The sequence below is a fragment of the Pimephales promelas genome, chromosome 2, assembly GCF_988280905.1.
Source record: "Pimephales promelas chromosome 2, fPimPro1.hap1.1, whole genome shotgun sequence".
NCBI lineage: Eukaryota > Metazoa > Chordata > Actinopteri > Cypriniformes > Leuciscidae > Pimephales > Pimephales promelas.
The window spans coordinates 52,368,057-52,378,056 of record NC_142770.1 but is presented as its reverse complement, the minus strand read 5'-3'; the positions used below and the strand labels follow the sequence as shown (position 1 = coordinate 52,378,056).

The following is a 10,000-nucleotide window of genomic DNA, read 5'->3' as shown; positions in this document are numbered from 1 at the left end:
GGGGGGCCCTCCTAGAGGCCCCCAATACCCCCGAGTGTGGAGCCCCAACTCGGCTTACTTTTCGAGTTACAGCCGGTCAAAGTTGAAACTTTAAAGGGCCATATCTCCGGAACCAAGCCGAGTTGGGGCCCCATACACCCGGCGTGGGGGGCCCTCCTAGAGGCCCCCAATACCCCCGAGTGTGGAGCCCCAACTCGGCTTACTTTTCGAGTTACAGCCGGTCAAAGTTGAAACTTTAAAGGGCCATATCTCCGGAACCAAGCCGAGTTGGGGCCCCATACACCCGGCGTGGGGGGCCCTCCTAGAGGCCCCCAATACCCCCGAGTGTGGAGCCCCAACTCGGCTCACTTTTCGAGTTACAGCCGGTCAAAGTTGAAACTTTAAAGGGCCATATCTCCGGAACCAAGCCGAGTTGGGGCCCCATACACCCGGCGTGGGGGGCCCTCCTAGAGGCCCCCAATACCCCCGAGTGTGGAGCCCCAACTCGGCTCACTTTTCGAGTTACAGCCGGTCAAAGTTGAAACTTTAAAGGGCCATATCTCCGGAACCAAGCCGAGTTGGGGCCCCATACACCCGGCGTGTGGGGCCCTCCCAGAGGCCCCCAATAGCCCCGAGTGTGGAGCCCCAACTCGGCTTACTTTTCGAGTTACACCCGGTCAAAGCTGGACAGGAAGTGGCCGTATCTCGGGACCGGAAGGTCCCCGTGGCTCGGGACGGCGGGAGGAGCAAGGTCCCCGAGAGCGGGCCCCGCACCCGCCGCCGCGAGCCGCTGGGACCTCCCGGTCCCGAGATGGGCCCCGTTACGCGCGGGCGACTTTCGGAGAAAACGGCCCGTATCTCGGAGAGGGGAGGTCCCAGCGGCTCGCCCTTTCGGGTGTCGGGGGCTCCCCACGGGCCCTCTCGGAACCCGCCTCCCCCGGGCCCCTGGGACCTTTCCTTCCCGGGCGCCCCCCCGACACGTCGGGCCCCTTTTCTCCGGGACCCGGGGGCCCCGGAGCTCGGGGGCGGGCTCTTTGCGAGGGGCCCGCCGGGACGCCACACTTGACCCGAGTCCGGTGTCTCTGGGCCCCCGGGTCCCCGAGCTACGTGCGTTCGAATTCGGGGCCCTTTTCCGGGCCCGAAAATCCCTCAAAGTCCGAAAACGTGCAGCGGGCGGGGACTTCCGGGGCCCCGGAGGCTCTGACGGCACACCCAGGGAGGTGCACCGTCCTCGGGCACGGCCAGGTGGCCCCCCCCCCGGGGTCCTGGAAGTCCCCCCGCCCCCCGGAGACACCCACACCCACCCACCGGACGGGAAGATTCCGTTTTTCGCCGATATCTCGAAGACGGCCGGGCGAAAAAATTTCAAACTCGGGTCTTCCGTAGGCCTCGAGGGGCCCTATCCAAAGAGGCCACCCGCGTCCCCGGGGGCCTCGGGGTCAGGGAGTTAGGCCCGGTCAAAGGCGCGGCGTTTTTTGGCTTATATCTCGCGAACCCCTGGGCCAATCTTCCCCAAACTCGAATCGACCGTAGTGCCGGACGGGGCCTTTCGAAAGAGCCCACCCACGAGGTCCAACTCGCCCGGGTCCCCGAGTTATAGCCGTTCAAAGTCGGGGGTCCCGGCGAACGGCGATCCGGTAGGGGGCGTCCCCGGGGCCCGCCGCCGCCCTGGTTCGAGCGAGGGCCCCCGTGGGACCTCGCCACCCAAATTTGAGCTCTCTGGGCCTTCGCGTCGCGGAGATACGGGCGATTTTCTCCCGGGATCGTGACGTCATCGGCGGGCGCCATTTCAGAGCGCGGCCGAGGGTTTTCGGCCGATATCTCCGCGAATACTCGACCAAAAACGACGAAACGCATATGGACGCGTTCAGCTCGGCGAGACGGTTCGAATGAGCCCGGCCTCGGCCGGGCACGTCGAGTTTTCGGCGAGATATTTGCGTTTTTCCGCTTCCGGGGCGCTTTGGGGGCCCGTATCTCGGGCCCCCGGGGGCCCACGGGGCTGGGGGCGGTCTCATTCGAAAGGTCTCGTCCCGTTCTCCAGCCCATAAAAATTTGGCGTCGATCGGAGCCGCCTTCGGCGAGCTACGGTCGTTTGAAGCCCCGTGCAGTGGGGTTACCGTCCTTCAAACAGCCGCCGCTCGCAGGGGGAGTCCCGGGGAGGCATGGTTGCCTGTATGACTTGGGCTTAGAGCACCCAGCCCCGCGCTCCTGGAGGAACCTCCGGTGCACAGGGTCTGCTGCAACCAGCCACGTGGGTTTTGAGGGGTAGGGGAGCGTGCGCTCTCCTCCCCGGGCGGGCGGCCGGGCCCTGGGGGCTCGCGCCTCCACGGAGGGACCTCGCTCCCGGGGCTTCGTCCCCGGGGCTCGGGGACTCCGTGGCGGCTCGGCCCCCGGGGTTCGACCCCGCTCGCTCGCTCCAAAACCCAAGTCCAAAACGTGGGGTTGCACGGGAGCTCCGGGCGCGACGGGTCTCCACGCACGGCCCCGGGGAGGGAGCTCCGACCCGGGCCGGAGGCAGATTCGCCCCCTGCCCCCCGGCTGTCCGCCCGGAGCCGAGACGGTCCTAAAACGGGCCTTGGGGGTGATGTAGAAGGGTAACGCTCACCCAACCAGGACTCACACAAACCGATCTGCATCCCAGGCAGGGTGCGGGTCTCCTGGGCACGAATAAAGCCCGATGCCCCGTGGGTGATGTTGGCCCTGGCCACTCAAGGCACTCACCCAAGCCAGAGAGGGTGCACTCTGGCTGGGGAAGCAGATTCAATCTCTGCTGTGGTGGAGCTCTGGAAAAACGCGAAACCTCCAGGAAAAGACGGCCCGATTTCTCTGAAAAGTGCATCCCAGGCAGGGTGCGGGTCTCCTGGGCACGAATAAAGCCCGATGCCCCGTGGGTGATTTTGGCCCTGGCCACTCAAGGCACTCACCCAAGCCAGAGAGGGTGCACTCTGGCTGGGGAAGCAGATTCAATCTCTGCTGTGGTGGAGCTCTGGAAAAACGCGAAACCTCCAGGAAAAGACGGCCCGATTTCTCTGAAAAGTGCATCCCAGGCAGGGTGCGGGTCTCATGGGCACGAATAAAGCCCGATGCCCGTGGGTGATGTTGGCCCTGGCCACTCAAGGCACTCACCCAAGCCAGAGAGGGTGCACTCTGGCTGGGGAAGCAGATTCAATCTCTGCTGTGGTGGAGCTCTGGAAAAACGCGAAACCTCCAGGAAAAGACGGCCCGATTTCTCTGAAAAGTGCATCCCAGGCAGGGTGCGGGTCTCCTGGGCACGAATAAAGCCCGATGCCCCGTGGGTGATGTTGGCCCTGGCCACTCAAGGCACTCACCCAAGCCAGAGAGGGTGCACTCTGGCTGGGGAAGCAGATTCAATCTCTGCTGTGGTGGAGCTCTGGAAAAACGCGAAACCTCCAGGAAAAGACGGCCCGGTTTCTCTGAAAAGTGCATCCCAGGCAGGGTGCGGGTCTCATGGGCACGAATAAAGCCCGATGCCCGTGGGTGATGTTGGCCCTGGCCACTCAAGGCACCACTCACCCAAGCCAGAGAGGGTGCACTCTGGCTGGGGAAGCAGATTCAATCTCTGCTGTGGTGGAGCTCTGAAAAACACGAAAACCTCCAGGGAAAAGACGGCCCGGTTTCTCTGAAAAGTGCATCCCAGGCAGGGTGCGGGTCTCCTGGGCAAGAACGAAGCCCAATGCCCACCTTGAAACGGAGCCTGGGCTCGACTCTGAAGCCCAGATCTCGAAAAACGACAAAGTACAAAAAGGTGCGGTGGCTCCAAACCTCCATGCCCTCAGACCTCCCTGGCCAGCCCAGGGAGGGTGGCCCGTCCTGGGCCAGACTCAGATTTCCCCCGCCACCCCTGGAGCTCCGCCTGGAGCGAAGACGGTCCTAAAACGGACCATGGGGCTCTTGTAGAGGATGAGGGAGGGAGAGAGGGGCCTTCAGAGAGCCCCTTGGCCGGCTTGACTCTGGAGTCGAATTTGGAAAAATAGACAAAGTCCATAAACGTGCTGTTGGTTCGGACCTCCAGGGCACTCAAGGCACTCACCCAAGCCAGAGAGGGTGCACTCTGGCTGGGGAAGAGGATTCAATCTCTGCTGTGGTGGAGCTCTGAAAAACACGAGAACCTCCAGGAAAAGGCGGCCCGGTTTCTCTGAAAAGTGCATCCCAGGCAGGGTGCGGGTCTCCTGGGCAAGAACGAAGCCCAATGCCCACCTTGAAACGGAGCCTGGGCTCGACTCTGAAGCCCAGATCTCGAAAAACGACAAAGTACAAAAAATGTGCGGTGGCTCCAAACCTCCATGCCCTCAGACCTCCCTGGCCAGCCCAGGGAGGGTGGCCCGTCCTGGGCCAGATTCAGATTCGCCCGCCACCCCTGGAGCTCCGCCTGGAGCGAAGACGGTCCTAAAACGGGCCTTCGGGGATGTATGAGAGAGGGGAAGCGTGGTGGTGGCAAACACAGAGGACCCCCTACCAGCGATCAGACCGTCGTGAGTCCCACTCAGAGTCACTCTGGGTGGGCATGTAAAAATCCAGATTACGCCGCGCTGGAGCTCTGGAAGTTACGAGACCTCCAGGAAAAGACAGGCTGGTTTTCTGAAAAGTGCACCCCAGGCAGGGTGCATCTTTTCCTGGGCACGAGCCCAGCGCACATGGTGTGGTGGTCCGGCTCTGGTGCCAAAGTTTGGGGGAAAAAATAGACAGAGTCCAATAACGTGGTGTGGTTCCAAAGCTCCATGCCCTCAGACCTCCCTGGCCAGCCCAGGGAGGGTGGCCCGTCCTGGGCCAGATTCAGATTCGCCCGCCACCCCTGGAGCTCCGCCTGGAGCGAAGACGGTCCTAAAACGGGCCTTCGGGGATGTATGAGAGAGGGGGAAGCGTGGTGGTGGCAAACACAGAGGACCCCTACCAGCGATCAGACCGTCGTGAGTCCCACTCAGACTCACTCTGGGTGGGCATATAAAATCCAGACTACGCCCCGTCGGAGCTCTGGAAGTACGAGACCTCCAGGAAAAGACAGGCTGGTTTTCTGAAAAGTGCACCCCAGGCAGGGTGCATCTTTCCTGGGCACGAGCCCGGCGCACGTGGCGGGGTCCGGCTCTGGTGCCAAAAAAATTGAGAAAAATCGACTAAGTCCAATGGCGTGACGTGGGTTCAAAGCCCCATGGTCTCAGACCTCCCTGGCCAGCCCAGGGAGGGTGGCCCGTCCTGGGCCAGAGTCAGATTCGCCCGACACCCCCTGGAGCTCGACCTGGAGGGAAGACGGTCCTAAAACGGGCCTTCGGGGCTGTATGGAAGAGGGCAAGTGTGGTGGTGCAAAACACAGAGCACCCCCTACCATTGATCAGACCGTCGTGAGTCCCACTCAGACTCGCTCTGGGTGGGCATATAAAATCCAGACTACGCCCCCCCGTCGGAGCTCTGGAAGTACGAGACCTCCAGGAAAAGACAGGCCGGTTTTATGTAAAGTGCACCCCAGGCAGGGTGCGTCTTTCCTGGGCACGAGCCCGGCGCGCGTGGCGGGGTCCGGCTCTGGTGCCAAAAAATTTGAGTAAAATCGACTAAGTCCAATGACGTGGTGTGGTTCTAAAGCTCCATGGTCTCAGACCTCCCTGGCCAGCCCAGGGAGGGTGGCCCCGTCCTGGGCCAGAGTCAGATTCGCCCGACACCCCCTGGAGCTCGACCTGGAGGGAAGACGGTCCTAAAACGGGCCTTCGGGGCTGTATGGAAGAGGGCAAGTGTGGTGGTGCAAAACACAGAGCACCCCCTACCATTGATCAGACCGTCGTGAGTCCCACTCAGACTCGCTCTGGGTGGGCATATAAAATCCAGACTGCGCCCCCGTCGGAGCTCTGGAAGTACGAGACCTCCAGGAAAAGACGGGCTGGTTTTATGGAAAAAGTGCACCCCAGGCATATGCTTGTCGAACGGTCGGTCTGGGTAAACGGCGAGTGTCCGTGCTGTTGCGTGCGAACGAGATTCCCAATGCTAACGAACCTCCCCCGGCTGGCGACCGGGGAGAGCGCCTCGTTTTCGGGCACGAGCGAATGCGTCTGCCTGGCGGAGCCCCCGTCGGTGCCGAGGTGGTCCTGAGACGGGCCTTCGGGGTTTTGTCGAGGAAGGGGACAAGCGCCCCAATCGGACAAGGCGACGGGCTAAAAAATGGTGCTCGGTATCGGTTTCTGACATCCAGGCGGGGATGCGTCATCTGGGGTCGGCAGGCAGGCAGGCAGGCGGTCACCAGGGCGCTCTGGAGGAAAAGGCCCCCCCTCCGGAAAAAAAGGACAGAGTCCGTAAACGTGAAGTCGAAAGAGTTCCCCAGGGCCGGCCCGTCTCCATGGCCGGTGACCTGGGTGGGTGCCTCGGACCCGGGGCGAGACGGTATCGGTGGGCGTGAACGGAGCACCCGTCGGTGCCGAGACGGTCCTAAAACGGGCCTTCGGGGTTTTGTCGAGGAAGGGGACGAGAGCCCCGCTCGGACAAGGTGACGGACCAAAAAAAAAAGCGTTGCTCGGTATCGGTTTCCGACATCCTGGGGAGGATGCGTCGTCTGGGGTCGGCAGGCAGGCGGTAACCAGGGCGCTCTGGAGGAAAAGGCCCCCCTCCGGAAAAAAGGGACAGAGTCCCTAAACGTGAAGTCGAAAGAGTTTACCAGGACGGCCCGCCTCCCGGGCCGGTCACCCGGGAGGGCGCTTCGTGCCCGGGGCGAGACGGTATCGGTGGGCGCGGCGGAGCTTCCGTCGGTGCCAAGACGGTCCTAAAACGGGCCTTCGGGGTTTTGTCGAGGAGGGGACAAACGCCCCGCTCGGACAAGGTAACGGATCTCCGTGTGACGGGCGCCTCCGGGTTGCCCACCCCCCGGGGCCCGAGAGGAGCGCACCCCCTCCTCCCGGGCCGTCGACGCGAGGGGTGTTTAGCCTGATCGATTGGAACTTCGGACGCGCCTGGGGACGGCCCCTGCCCGGTCGAGAGACCGCTATGGGCAGCTTGCTCCTCCCCGCTCTGCGCGTCGACTCTAGACGCGGCCTCCCTCCGGGGAAAGCAGGCCGCGTCGACCTCGGGAGACTCAGAAGACCCGTCTGAAACGAACGTCCGCCACGGCGGGCGGAGGACGCGGTCGCGTCGGTCGGATCGGACGGCGAGCGGATCGGGGGGCTCGACACATCCCCCCACCCTCCCAGTCTTCGAGCCGGCTCTTCGCACCCGCGCCTCCCCCGCCCGAAAGGCACCCTTTCCCGGTTACGGCCTCGACCCAGCGGCCACACCTTCTCCCCCCCAGAGAGAGAGGAGGGTTCCGCACGCGCCCCCTATGAGCGGCCGCGCCGTCCCCGAGCCCCCGGCCCGCCGACCCGGGCCGCACTCGGGGCGGAGCGAGACCCGTGTGTAGGAAGCCAGCGTGTTCGCGGTTCTCCTTCCCCCCCTACAGGGCGGTTTACCTGGTTGATCCTGCCAGTAGCATATGCTTGTCTCAAAGATTAAGCCATGCAGGTCTAAGTGCACACGGTCGGTACAGTGAAACTGCGAATGGCTCATTAAATCAGTTATGGTTCCTTTGATCGCTCCACCCGCTACTTGGATAACTGTGGCAATTCCAGAGCTAATACATGCAAACGAGCGCCGACCCGGCTCCCCTCGGGGGGTCGGGGACGCGTGCATTTATCAGATCCAAAACCCATCCGGGTGCGGCTCCGGCCGCCCCGGCCGCTTTGGTGACTCTAGATAACCTCGGGCCGATCGCGCGCCCTCCGCGGCGGCGACGACTCATTCGAATGTCTGCCCTATCAACTTTCGATGGTACATTCGGCGCCTACCATGGTGACCACGGGTAACGGGGAATCAGGGTTCGATTCCGGAGAGGGAGCCTGAGAAACGGCTACCACATCCAAGGAAGGCAGCAGGCGCGCAAATTACCCATTTCCGACACGGAGAGGTAGTGACGAAAAATAACAATACAGGTCTCTTTCGAGGCCCTGTAATTGGAATGAGCGTATCCTAAACCCATGGGCGAGGACCCATTGGAGGGCAAGTCTGGTGCCAGCAGCCGCGGTAATTCCAGCTCCAATAGCGTATACTAAAGTTGCTGCAGTTAAAAAGCTCGTAGTTGGATCTCGGGAGCGGGCCGGCGGTCCGCCGCGAGGCGAGCCACCGCCTGTCCCGGACCCCTGCCTCACGGCGCCCCCCGGATGCCCTTAACTGGGTGTCCGGTCCTCGGGGCCCGAAGCGTTTACTTTGAAAAAATTAGAGTGTTCAAAGCAGGCCGCCCGTCGCCGCTGAATACCGCAGCTAGGAATAATGGAATAGGACTCCGGTTCTATTTTGTGGGTTTCTGGAACCCGGGGCCATGATTGAGAGGGACGGCCGGGGGCATTCGTATTGCGCCGCTAGAGGTGAAATTCTTGGACCGGCGCAAGACGGACGAGAGCGAAAGCATTTGCCAAGAATGTTTTCATTAATCAAGAACGAAAGTCGGAGGTTCGAAGACGATCAGATACCGTCGTAGTTCCGACCGTAAACGATGCCGACCCGCGATCCGGCGGCGTTATTCCCATGACCCGCCGGGCAGCGTGCGGGAAACCACGAGTCTTTGGGTTCCGGGGGGAGTATGGTTGCAAAGCTGAAACTTAAAGGAATTGACGGAAGGGCACCACCAGGAGTGGAGCCTGCGGCTTAATTTGACTCAACACGGGAAAGCTCACCCGGCCCGGACACGGAAAGGATTGACAGATTGATAGCTCTTTCTCGATTCTGTGGGTGGTGGTGCATGGCCGTTCTTAGTTGGTGGAGCGATTTGTCTGGTTCATTCCGATAACGAACGAGACTCCGGCATGCTAACTAGTTACGCGGCCCCGAGCGGTCGGCGTCCAACTTCTTAGAGGGACAAGTGGCGTTCAGCCACGCGAGATGGAGCAATAACAGGTCTGTGATGCCCTTAGATGTCCGGGGCTGCACGCGCGCCACAATGGGCGGATCAGCGTGTGCCTACCCTGCGCCGAGAGGCGCGGGTAACCCGCTGAACCCCGCTCGTGATCGGGACTGGGGATTGAAACTGTTTCCCATCAACGAGGAATTCCCAGTAAGCGCGGGTCATAAGCTCGCGTTGATTAAGTCCCTGCCCTTTGTACACACCGCCCGTCGCTACTACCGATTGGGTGGTTTAGTGAGGTCCTTGGATCGGCCCCGCCGGAGCTCCTCGCTGGGTTCTGGCGGAGCGTCGAGAAGACGATCAAACTTGACCATCTAGAGATAGTAAAAGTCGTAACAAGGTTTCCGTAGGTGAACCTGCGGAAGGATCATTACAGGTCTCCGGGCCTCACAGAAGTCCCAGGAACGAAACAAACCAGACGCCTCGGGTCCGCCCCGGCGGGCCCGGAACCCCCTTCGGTGAAAAACGAGTGGCGAGAGTCGCAACCCCGACGGGTACCCGTTAGGTCTCCCCCCGGTGGGGGGGGCCGTGGGTTTAAAGACCTCCTCCCCATCCCTCGACCGGGGGGGAGGGGGCGCCCGTCCGGGTCTCGCCACCACTCATTTTTTTTTCCCCAATTCCCCGGTTTGTGTCGGTCGGCCTCGAAAAACCAAAAAAACCAAGAGTACAACTCTTAGCGGTGGATCACTCGGCTCGTGAGTCGATGAAGAACGCAGCCAGCTGCGAGAACTAATGTGAATTGCAGGACACATTGATCATCGACACTTCGAACGCACTTTGCGGCCCCGGGTTCCTCCCGGGGCTACGTCTGTCTGAGGGTCGCTTTGCTATCGATCGGAGCCTCCGGGCCCCGCGGCTGGAGCGTCGTAGGCCCTCGCCGCCTCCGTCCTCCTAAACGCAGACCGTCCCCTCGTCCCGTCTCCCCGCTCTCTCCTTTTCGGGGAGAGGCCTCCGTCTTCCCCTCGGGGGAGGGCGGCGCCTCGTCGCTCCGAGGACCCGGGTGTCCTCCTCCGCGGCTGCCGGTGCTTCAAAACCACCGCTGCCCGCGCGAGGAGGCTCTCACCCGCCTCGGTCGGCGGACGCCGTCGTGGGGGT

At 62.3% G+C, this 10,000-nt stretch overlaps 2 non-coding genes across 2 annotated transcripts; both read left to right on the top strand.

The window, feature by feature from the left end:
* The first annotated feature begins 7,415 nt into the window (after positions 1-7,415).
* Positions 7,416-9,278, top strand: LOC148998167 (18S ribosomal RNA). The gene has a single exon (XR_016149781.1). It is a non-coding gene; the product is annotated as an 18S ribosomal RNA (ribosomal RNA).
* Positions 9,279-9,573: 295 nt separating this feature from the next.
* LOC148998166 (5.8S ribosomal RNA) lies at positions 9,574-9,727 on the top strand. Its single transcript, XR_016147974.1, has one exon. It is a non-coding gene; the product is annotated as a 5.8S ribosomal RNA (ribosomal RNA).
* Positions 9,728-10,000: the final 273 nt, after the last annotated feature.